This window comes from Mustela nigripes, chromosome 5, assembly GCF_022355385.1.
Source record: "Mustela nigripes isolate SB6536 chromosome 5, MUSNIG.SB6536, whole genome shotgun sequence".
NCBI classification, from domain to species: Eukaryota; Metazoa; Chordata; class Mammalia; order Carnivora; family Mustelidae; genus Mustela; species Mustela nigripes.
In genome coordinates this window covers 81335193-81346051 of record NC_081561.1, presented here as the reverse complement: position 1 = coordinate 81346051, position 10859 = coordinate 81335193, and positions in this window count along the sequence as shown.

Below are 10859 nucleotides of genomic sequence, written 5' to 3'. Positions count from 1 at the left end.
GACCTTACATTTCAGTCTGTCATGCCCTAAAAATGCTTTTTTACTTGGATAAGTAATAAAATTTACCCAATGGCTAAGGCTGTTTTACGTCTGATTTCCACTATGTGGCCGTACAACTTTTGGGAATGTCTGATCAGTGCCAAACAAGAGCATAATTTTACCAATTGTACGTCTGTTGGCAGAATGTTTGATGTTTGGGCTCTGTCTCCCACTCAGAATCTTATCCTTAGATGTAGTTTGTCTAGTTTTTATTTTACAAGTCCAAGAAACAATTTCATTTTGGCCTAAAACACACCTTTTTAAAATGTACATTGTAGTGGTTTTCTCACTGTTACTTTTGAGAAGAATTTTAATGAACCCACAAAAGCTGAATTAAATTAAAATATACACAACAAAACATTAGGTATTTAGAGGTTCAGAATCATGCATTCAGAGTTGATCTGGTTGGTTCTACCACTGAGTAGCTCCCTTACTTAAGAATTTGCCAGCAGATACCAGTTCTTCTGTTTCTCATTGTAAAGTTTTGCAGGCAAGGTAAACACACCACCAGGCAGGCAAGGTAGGTGCAAGAGAAGATTTATTAAAGGCACTCTGGCAAAGTTTCAAGGCTCAGGAAAAGGGGAGCCAGGAAAGTCCCGCTGGGAGGATGTTGGCACTCTCTCCGGCAGGGTTCCTCAACTGGGGGGAGCCACGCTGGGAGGGAGTGGGTAGGGTCTTTTAATGGGGCCAAGGCAGGGCATGGGTTCACATCCATACATGGTAAGGTATTTGATGATCCAAGGGTATGGGGGGGGGGGGTCCTGATACTCCTGTTTCCTGCATAGGTATCAGGTTACCTATGGAACTGTAACCTGGGCATACATCCTTTTGGTGGCAGAGTCAAGGGTTAAGGAAGGAGGGGGTGGGTCGGGGTGGGTCGGGGTGGGTCGGGGTGGGGGCTGGAAGATGGTGGCCCTGTGGCCTCACTTCTGTTGTTCCTCCTGCATTCCCAGAGCCGCCAACCCAACACCATTACCATGTAATGCACTAAAATGAGAGTCCAAAACCCACTCAACATGAAGTAAGCCCTTTTCAAGCCACATCAGTACAAAAATTCAATTAAAAAGCCTAAATGTGTCATCAGACAATTGCATTGATCAAGCTCATTACTAGAAGACAGGCAGTATCTTACCAAGTCGATTTAAAACTTCCTAGATATATAAATTCTTTGAATGAACGAAAGAGCTATATCTTAGGATACAGGAAGAATAGACAGGGCATTAGTCCTATATGCATCTGACTAAACACAGTCCAGTTTTCTCAGGAGCTGCTTTGGGAGAGGGAGTCCCAGCTGTCAGCTTGGAATCATCTTTTCCATAAGCACTTCACTGTGCCATGGGTGGGCAGCACAAGGCAGTTACTGAGTCAAGGCTTAAGCATACAAAGAAGCTCCTCTTCTCTAGTGGCAGTCTCAGACACCTCTGACAAGAATGGGGCCATCTGGTGGGTCTCCAGCATCTCAAGGTCATCCTCCATCTCTACTTAGGGTAGAAATAAATTTTGGAAAACTGTTTGTTTGCTTTCCCCTAGCAAATAGATAGACATGCTCATCTAAAATAACTTTTTCTTTCACTTTGCAAACTTGCTATTTTATTTCTAAAATTCTAGGATTTTCAAAATGTATTTCAATGGGGATTTTCTAGCTCCAGCAGCAGGCTTAAGAAGTAAAAACTATGGCACCTAAAGGAATGTATAATTGTGTCTAAAAATTGAGTGGCTAATGATGTGAAGAAGTTTTTTTAATATGTATTTACAAAGTTGATGGTGTTGCTTAATTAACAATATAATATTCAAAATTCAATGACAGGAGGTCATAAACTGTGACATGACTTAAAAGGCAAAACCTGAGGAACAGCCTTAACACAAGAGGGCAAAGAAGGAGAGCCCAAAGAGACAGATAAAGACTGGCCAGAGAGGAGATGTAATAGGAGAATTAAGGGATTGACAAGATAAAAGTAGGATCTCTTTTACAGTGATTCAAGATGTGATAAGATAATGACAAAAGAGAGTCAGTATGTACAAACATTTCTTCAAAAAACTATTTGGCTGTCAAAGGGAGGAAAGAAGTAGAATAATAACTAGGGGAGAAAGTGGAAATTGGAAAGATATTAAAAATGGAAGAGGCTTGTATACTTTTAAAATACTAATAGAAAAAAATCCAGTTGAGAGTAAGGAACTTTAGATAGGGGAGAGAAGGTAGGCAATGAATAGATTAAATTCCCTGAAGGAAGTTGGGAATGTTGGCCCCCAGACAATAAGTGAATGAGTAGCTTCAGATGGATGAAGAGGCTAGATACTTCTAGATAAGTAGTTTGTGTTTGTGTGGCTAGATACATAGATAAGTAGATATAGAAACAAGTAGATAGATATGCATATACATCTATATCTATCTATCTGACAACAAGATGATTTGAGAATGCACATACTTATGTAATTTTGATAGTTCTCATCTTACCAGTAATTTTTATTTTGTATCATGATATTTAAAAATCTATCCATAACCAAGTCTCTAATGATTGTCATTCCTAAGCCTGGTTTTATAACTAATATTTTTATTTAATGTAATTAATGTAATTAAATGAATTTCTTCCTTCTGGACAGTTTTGAGAATTTAGCATATTTACAACATTGTTTTGAAATATAAAGTACTCAGGTATATACACGCTTTGCATCATATACAGAATTTTTATTTCTACCTTATATAGTTTGTTTCTTTATAGTATACATTTATTTGGCATTAGGGTTTCCCTCTAGTGGATGGAAAATCATTTTTAAAATTTTGGTTATAGCTTTTAGATTTAGATGGTAGTCTGTATAAATAATTTAAGGTGTGTAGTTTAAGAAATAAAATAATCAGAAATTCTGGAAAAATGTTTGCAAAAGTATGTTTATTGTATCATCATTCATAAAAAATACATAGAAAAATTGGACACAATCTAGAATTCAATCATAATGGATAAGTATATTATAATTAATAAAATACATACCCATTTATATCATTCACAAAATTTAAATAATATCAATGTTTATATGACAGTGATTGAAAAATGGCATGCAAATTTTATAAGTGTAATTTCTTTATTATGTTAATATAACAATGCACCGAAAGAGTGTAGAAGATTATTTGATAAGTTGTTAGTTTTGATTCTTTGTTTTTTATGCTTACCTGTGTTTTCAAAAATAGGAATGTAAAAATTTCATAAGCAGAAAAAAGTTAATATATTTTGAGAGACATGTTATTAATTCTTCTATTTTGAGGAACACATATTTACATTGTTTCTAATCACTAAACTTTTAGATGATATGCCCATCTTGTAAAAAATCTATTGTTTCATTTTAAGTGTCCAACTTGATATTTACTTCAATACCCATTTCTATTTTGTGTGATAAAAATGATGTCAATTACACTTCAATAAAAAAAATGTTCTTTTTCTTCTAAATTTGCCACAATTTTTTCCCCTGAAAATTAAAACATTTGCATATAATAAAGGGAATACAGGCTAAAGGCAAAGGTAAAAAAGAGTCAAGTCCATTCCATTTAAGATTTGTGGTAGTTAACATAAATCATCTTTCTCTGCCTTTCCTCTAGCTCATTCCAGCTGGACCTTGCTCCTTGGTCTGTGCCTTAAGTCAGAGGACAGTATGTACTCTACCTGGACTGAGCATTTTATTATTTGTTAGAATTTTTCCTAGTGCTAGGTCATTTTGGGCAAGAAGTCTTTGCCAGTTAGAAAAGAGGCAGAAGGGAAAGCAAAAATAATGTACTCTAAAAAGGACAGTATTTGCAAGTTGCATATAATTGTATTAATTTAAACCAGCAAGCGTTGGGTTTAGTGGTGGCAGCCACATTTATCCTGGAGCTTGTCACTGAAGAGAACCAGGTATTACAGGAGCCACAAGCAGACTGTACAATTAGGGTTAGATGAAAGGATTGGGTAATCCTGCAACAGTCCGTGTTACATAACACCCCAGTTGCTGCCCAGGGACATGAGCGGTAACTGAATATTATAGCGGGAACTGTTAGCTTTGTCGCAGCCAAGGGTCACTTGTTGTTTCCATTATAAACCTTGTTTTGTAGTTAGTTGGTTTATAACCCAGACAGTTTAATTCGCATCAGGCCGAAAGCTGGCATTCAAATTAGAAGCCCAGAGGCACTTTTTTCCCCCCAATGATAGAATTTTGAGCTAGAAAAAAATTGAGAGATCATTTAATCCAACTTCTATTTTGCAAATAAAAAGACTGAAGCCCAAAGAGGGAGCGAAATGTGCAGAATGTTAGACGGTGACCATGAGGCAGAACCAAATCCGTGACACAGGTTTTTCTGCCTTTCTGATGAAAATAAAATAGAACAAAACAAAATGAACCTTTCCACCCTACGGTAATATAATCTCTGTAATGTAGCCACTGGGGAACAGGGGCTGGCAATCTTATCTATACCGGGGTTCCCCTTTGATATGTTGAAGTGACTTTCCCAAGGATATGCAGCATGCTGAATGTCAGGATAGGAAAGAAGGCAGGCCTGTTTTGTGACTGTTTTGCATTTGTAGATTATTTTTGTCCCGTCTTATCAATTGATATTCCAATGACTCATTCAATATCCCCAAAGAAATGACTGTTAAATCCTGATAAGGGGGGCTCCAGTTTAGTACATTCTCATGGCCATAAAATGAATCAAAAATTGAACTGGGGAAAAAAAAAAAAAGAGGGTTATGAAGCGAGAATCATATTTCTATAAAACCACGGTTAGTTGAAAAGTAAGTTGAATCAGTCAACTGAACTTTGTTTTATCTCCATAATATCAAAAGAAAATTTTTGTGGTGGATTGTTTTTCTTTCATAAATTGCAACTGTTGTTTTGTCAATATTAACAGAGTCAGACTTTTTGATGTAAATAGAGTAAATGGCATTTTCTTGAGCTGTGTATTATATCCAGTTGGCTGGAACTAGATCTATACAACTTGACTTCATGCATAGCTGGCTTTCCTGAAATCCAACCCAGAAAAACATCCTACATCATTACACTATGAAGGAGTATTTAAAAGTGACCTCTTCTCCCAGATCTGGAAGCCCATTCTACCATGGCAGTAGAATAGGATTTTTTTATAAGCTCATGCCATAAAATTAGCGTTCAAATGTCAAAACATAGTTTTAAACCCAGCATGCTGTTAGTACTCCCACTTCTCTTTGTTTACACACATGACTCCATTACTTTTTTTGAACAGGTCTTTTCGCCCTTATATTTGGTAAGTTTTTTTGTTTGTTTTTTTTTGTTGTTGTTTTTAGTACAAGGACCATCCATATTTACATTCCTTCTTCCATACACGTTAACTTGTGTGGAACCATTTTGCTTTTCATTTGTATCATCAAAATTTATATTATTCATGATATTATTTACTTGGAGATATACTTGTGCAAAGTACAAAATTATTTTATTAACAGTGGTCTTTCCTCTAGAAGAATATGATGAGAAATTGAGTTAGCCCCAATTTAGGAGAGGAGAAACAGGAAAATGCTATGAAAACTGGAACTTTTTTTGACTTTTGTTTATGAGAATTCAGAAAGGAGCTGGGAGATAGAATTCTAAGAATATAATTTGATAAACTTAACCCAACCAAGAAAACTTATCTCTTGTTTCTTGTACATTTTCCAGTAATTTCGTCTTCTTTTTCACCTTTATTCCCCAAAATAAGATTATTGGCTTATGATTACATTTTGTTTATACTTTCTGTCTGTGGTCATTGTTCTTTAAGTTTATGATACCAGCAGCCTGAAATTCCCATAAACTAGGAAAACCGTATGGAGGAAGTAGGTGGTAATTGGCAAAAAGAAAGCATAATATGGAGAGAATTAGTCAAAAGCTGTTGTAATAATTTGGCTCAGTTAGGGGAATCATTTGTTTTGCAGTTCTTGTCCAATATATTATAACATTATTGGAGATGACTTCATAGGTCAAGTGTCACTAAGAAACCTCATATTTTTATTTAGCATGAAGAGATCCAGACTTGCCAGAAAGTCAATATTTATCAGGGTAACTTCATTTAATATTTTTATTTTCTCCATAACCTAATCCCAATTTCTGGAGTTGACAACGTCCGTCAGTGGTTTAGGTTTCCTCATTTTGTTGGAAATGGTGTATGCCACCAACCTAACTTTTTGTTACTAAGCAGTGAGACTAGGCTAAAGGTGCTTTCTCACGGAATAGCACGTATCTGTGGTTTGAAAGCATGGGTATTAGTGGACTTCCTGGAATTACTATTGGGTTTCAGGTATGTTGGGGGGCCTATTTTAGGAGTTTAGGATCATCAGGTTGAACATTAATATCTTGTAGGAAGCACATGTCTTTATGAAAAATCCATGTGCACTCAGATTGCATAATAATGAAAACCTAAGTGTATTATGGAGAGCTTGACAGACAAATGTAATTGTGCTGTCTGGCTGTAAAGCCACTAAAAAGGAAAATTCAGTTGAGATGAAATGACAGCTATGCAGAATCCCTGTTCTAAGTATGAACTTCATTCAACCCTTGAAGAAGTTGGTAAAACTGACCCATGTTCTCTCATGACCACCACTGTTCTTTTGTGTATACCTACCCAAGCGTGGCTTACCTACAGTCACAGAAGTATCAGACCATGCATGAAACTCCACGCTACCCTGTTTCTGGCCTGAATGAAATTGCATCTTGTAACTTCTAGGAACCTATGTAATTTCCACAGTGCTGAGAAGTAATTCCATAATAGAAGGTATCTTCTGAAAGAGAAAGTGACTTAGTCCAATTAGACAACTCTACTGAATAATCAGATACACACACATGGACATCCTTACATCTTTATCTATTAGGTGAATATGTTTGTCCCGGACCATTTTCTGTCTGAATATGTAAAATTCTTCCATTGTATATTATATTCTATTACCCATTACTAATGCTACCTTTTATGTGTATAGTAGCTTAATTCCCAAAACGCTTTCATGTCTATCCAATTTTCATCTGTTTTTGCTTTTCATTCTGGGAGATTTTCTTTGATGTGACTAGGTTCTTAAATCAGGACTATTCTTTTATTCAATCTTTTTATGAATAATTTTATTTCCCCAATCATGGTTTTAAAATATTTTTATTTTTGGAAGCATAGTTTTAAGTTCCAATAAAGTTTTTGGTTCTCTGGCTTTTCTTCTTTCATAGCAACATATTTTTGTTTTATTGATCTTGGAGGATGATTCTTTTAAATTCTCCTTTGATCCAATTTCTTTCTTTTGCCTAGAGTATCAGCTTCCTTCTTTGTTCTTTTAGTTTTCTTTCAATACCTAGTGATCTATAGTGTTGGGTTTTTTAAATTTTATTTTTGTTTTTATGTGCATGAATGAAAAGCAGAAAGAAATGAGCAAGATAGGAAAATGGTATGTTGATTTATCTATTGACTAGTTCATTATGCCTCCCAAAATTTATGTTGTGTTATTTTAATACTATGGCACTAAATTTAATGCTAAATACAAAATTTAATACTACAGTATGTGAGAGAGGAAAAATTATGCCTCATACCTATGGGTGCAGTCTAAAGTCCATCAGTTCGACCACCGAAATCTGTATACTTTGATTCATCAGTTTTATTTCTAGAAATATACACTAAGGAAATAATTAAAGTTATATTTACAAAGAACTAGGTGCAAGAATATTCATCACACCATAAAATGTAAGAATGCAATGTCAATGACAAGACTGGTGTGCTTGGTAAATAAGTCACAGTGAGTAAGTAATGGAGACTTTAGAAGTTCTATCTTGAAGTACGATTTAAGAAAAAAAGGAAGTGCTCACAATGTTTTTAAAAAGAGAAAATGCAAAATAGTCGAAATAATATAATACTATTTAAAAAATAAAATAAAGGAAATATTTGTTGTGTGCGTGTGTGTGTACTACAGGGAAATAAAACAGAATATTAACCAAGGCTATCATTGATGATGAGAACTTTATGGTTGTTGGGTTGTTGTATTTTGTTTCATTGTAGTAATATTGTTCCTCTTATTTGTAACACATAACTTTAAAAATTTTTATTATATCGTACTTAATATACATAACATATATAACATATGTATAAGTTCTAAACATAATAATAAAATAAACAACAATTAATCAATTTCTAGATTTATAGAATATTACCAACAGCTTTGGAACTACCTGTGTATACTTATTTATTTTTTCATATCTTATCTTCCTATGCCCAAATGTAATCACTCTCCTGAATTTTGAATTTATTGTTCATTTTTTAAAAGTCTTCCAAAATACATTCCTTAGTTTCTCTTACTTTTGAATCTTACAAAATTGAATCATATTTATAATGTTTTATCCCTTTTTTCCCGTCACATGTTTAACACTTCATTATTTTCACTCCTGTATAATATTCCAGTTTATCACTATACCCTTTTTTAATTAAAGTGTCTTCTGTCCTTGATAATTTAAGTTTCAAGTATTTTTATTATTTATTTATTTTAAAAGATTTTATTTATTTATTTGACAGAGAGAGGGAGAGAGAGAGAGCACAAGCGAGGCGAGCAGCAGGCAGAGTTGGGGAGGCTCCCTGCTGAGCACAAAACCTGATGCAGGGCTCAATACCAAGATCCTAGGATATGACCTGAGACAAAGGCAGACACTTAACTGACTGAGTCACCTATACACCCCTCAAGTATTTTTACATGAGTAACATTGTTAGAAAATTATTATACTTGGCTCAATATCTAGAGGTAAAAAGATTACTCTAGATAGTAACTTGCAGAATAGCTGGGCATATGGTTATCTGTATAATAGGAAGTCTTCTTTGAAGGTGGCAAAACTTTAATTTATTTAGATCTTCTTTAATGTCTCTCAATAACATTTAAAGGTTTTCTTCATGAAGGCCTTATACATTTTCATTGGATATATTTCTATGCATCTTGTACTCTAAGCTGACAAAACAAAATGGCACCTATTTTATAATTTCATTTTCAACACTTTATTGCAACTACATACAGGTTTCTATATATTAATTTTCTCCAAGTACCTGGCCATATAGTCTCAGTAGTTCTGTTGATTCTTTGGGGCTTTTTTCATCTGTAAATTATAAAGATTTTAGTTTCTTTCCCCCAAATTTTAGAACTTACTTTTCCTTTTGTCTTATTTGACTGTCTTAGACTTCCATCTTCAAAGGAATATTTTGTCTCAAAGCCTGATGTTTAATATAAGTTTTCTGTTGACCTCTTTTATCAGATTATAGAAATTTTTCTATTTCTGGTTTACTAAGAGTTTTTAAGATAATAAATAATTGAATTCTAGCAACTGTTGTAGCTACTGAGATGATTATATGTCTTTTTATTTTATTATTTTCAAAAATATTTTATTTATTTATTTATTTTAGAAAGAGGGAGAGAGAATGGGAGTGTGAACAGGGGGAGGGGCCAAAGGAGAAAGCCATCTCCCTGCCAAGTATGGAGCCCAAGGTGGGGTTTAATCTCATGATTTTGAGACCATGACCTGAGCTAAATCATGAGTCAGGCTCCAAACCTACTGTATTACCTAGGTGCCCCTATATATTATTCTTTTAACATACTGAATTACATTTATAGATTTTGTTAAGCTATTCAACAATGTTGAATTTTTTGATCATAATATGATCATGGATTAAGATTCCCAAAGTATTCTTTTGCTAAAATATTATTTAAAATACTTGCATATTAGGGCACCTGGGTGGCTCGGTTGGTTGAGGATGGGACTCTTGATTTTGACTCAAGTCATAGTCTCAGGGTTGTAGATCAAGCCCCTCTGTGGGGCTCTTCACTTAGCGCAGAGTCTGCTCGAGGTTCTCTCTCTTCCTCTCCTGTTGCTCCTCCCCCCACTCATGCACATGCACACACACTCACTCTCTCTAAAAATAAATAAATAAAATCTTAAAAAAATACTTGCATGTATGTTCATAACCTCTAATTTTCCTTTCTCATATTTACTTGTTAGGTGTGGTAGGCAAAAAATTGACCCCACCCATCAAATGATGTCCACATCTTAATCTCTGGCATCCATGTTACTTGGGAAAAGGAACTTTGCAAATGTGATAAAAATTAAAGATATTGAGAAGAAAAGGTTAGCTTTGATTGCTCAGGTGGATTCAATCTAGTCCTTCCAGTTCTTTAAAGCAGAGAACATTCCCCAGCTGTGGAGAAGTAGACAGTCTGAGAACTCAGCCCACCACTGATGTCAGAAGCCACAAGGTTGGAAACACAGGCAGACTCCAAGCCCCAGAAAGAAACAGCTTTGCTCACACCTTAGTCTTACTCTGGTGAGATCTGGGTCAGATTTCTGACCTCTAGGACTCTGAGAAAATAATGTGTGTTGTTTTACGCAACAGAGCTTATTGCTGTAATTTGTTACAGCAACAATAGACAACTAATATAGCTGGTTTTATTATTAAGATAATATTTGACTTATATGATGAAATGGGGTTCTTTTCCTTCTATTTACATTTCCTGGAAGAATCTGTACAAGACTGGAGTGATATTTTAAAAGGTTTAATAAAACTTGAAAAAATTATCTGGGCATGCTATTGGCTTTGTAAAAGATTTTTTTAAAATATCAGTTCAATTTTAAATTGTTGTAAGATTTGGAGGAGAGGAAAAGGTTTTCCTTGACCCCCTTAGGGTTTTTGGCTAAGTCTGAAAATTTAACTGACCAAGACAGAGTAGCAGGAGAAAAGCATACAAATTTATTTAATATAGATTTTATAGCCTTCATAAAGCGATGAAGATTAAAAAAGAAAAAAAGGAGTTGAGTGCATTTATGCTAGGTTTAAGGAAGAGTAGGCAGTA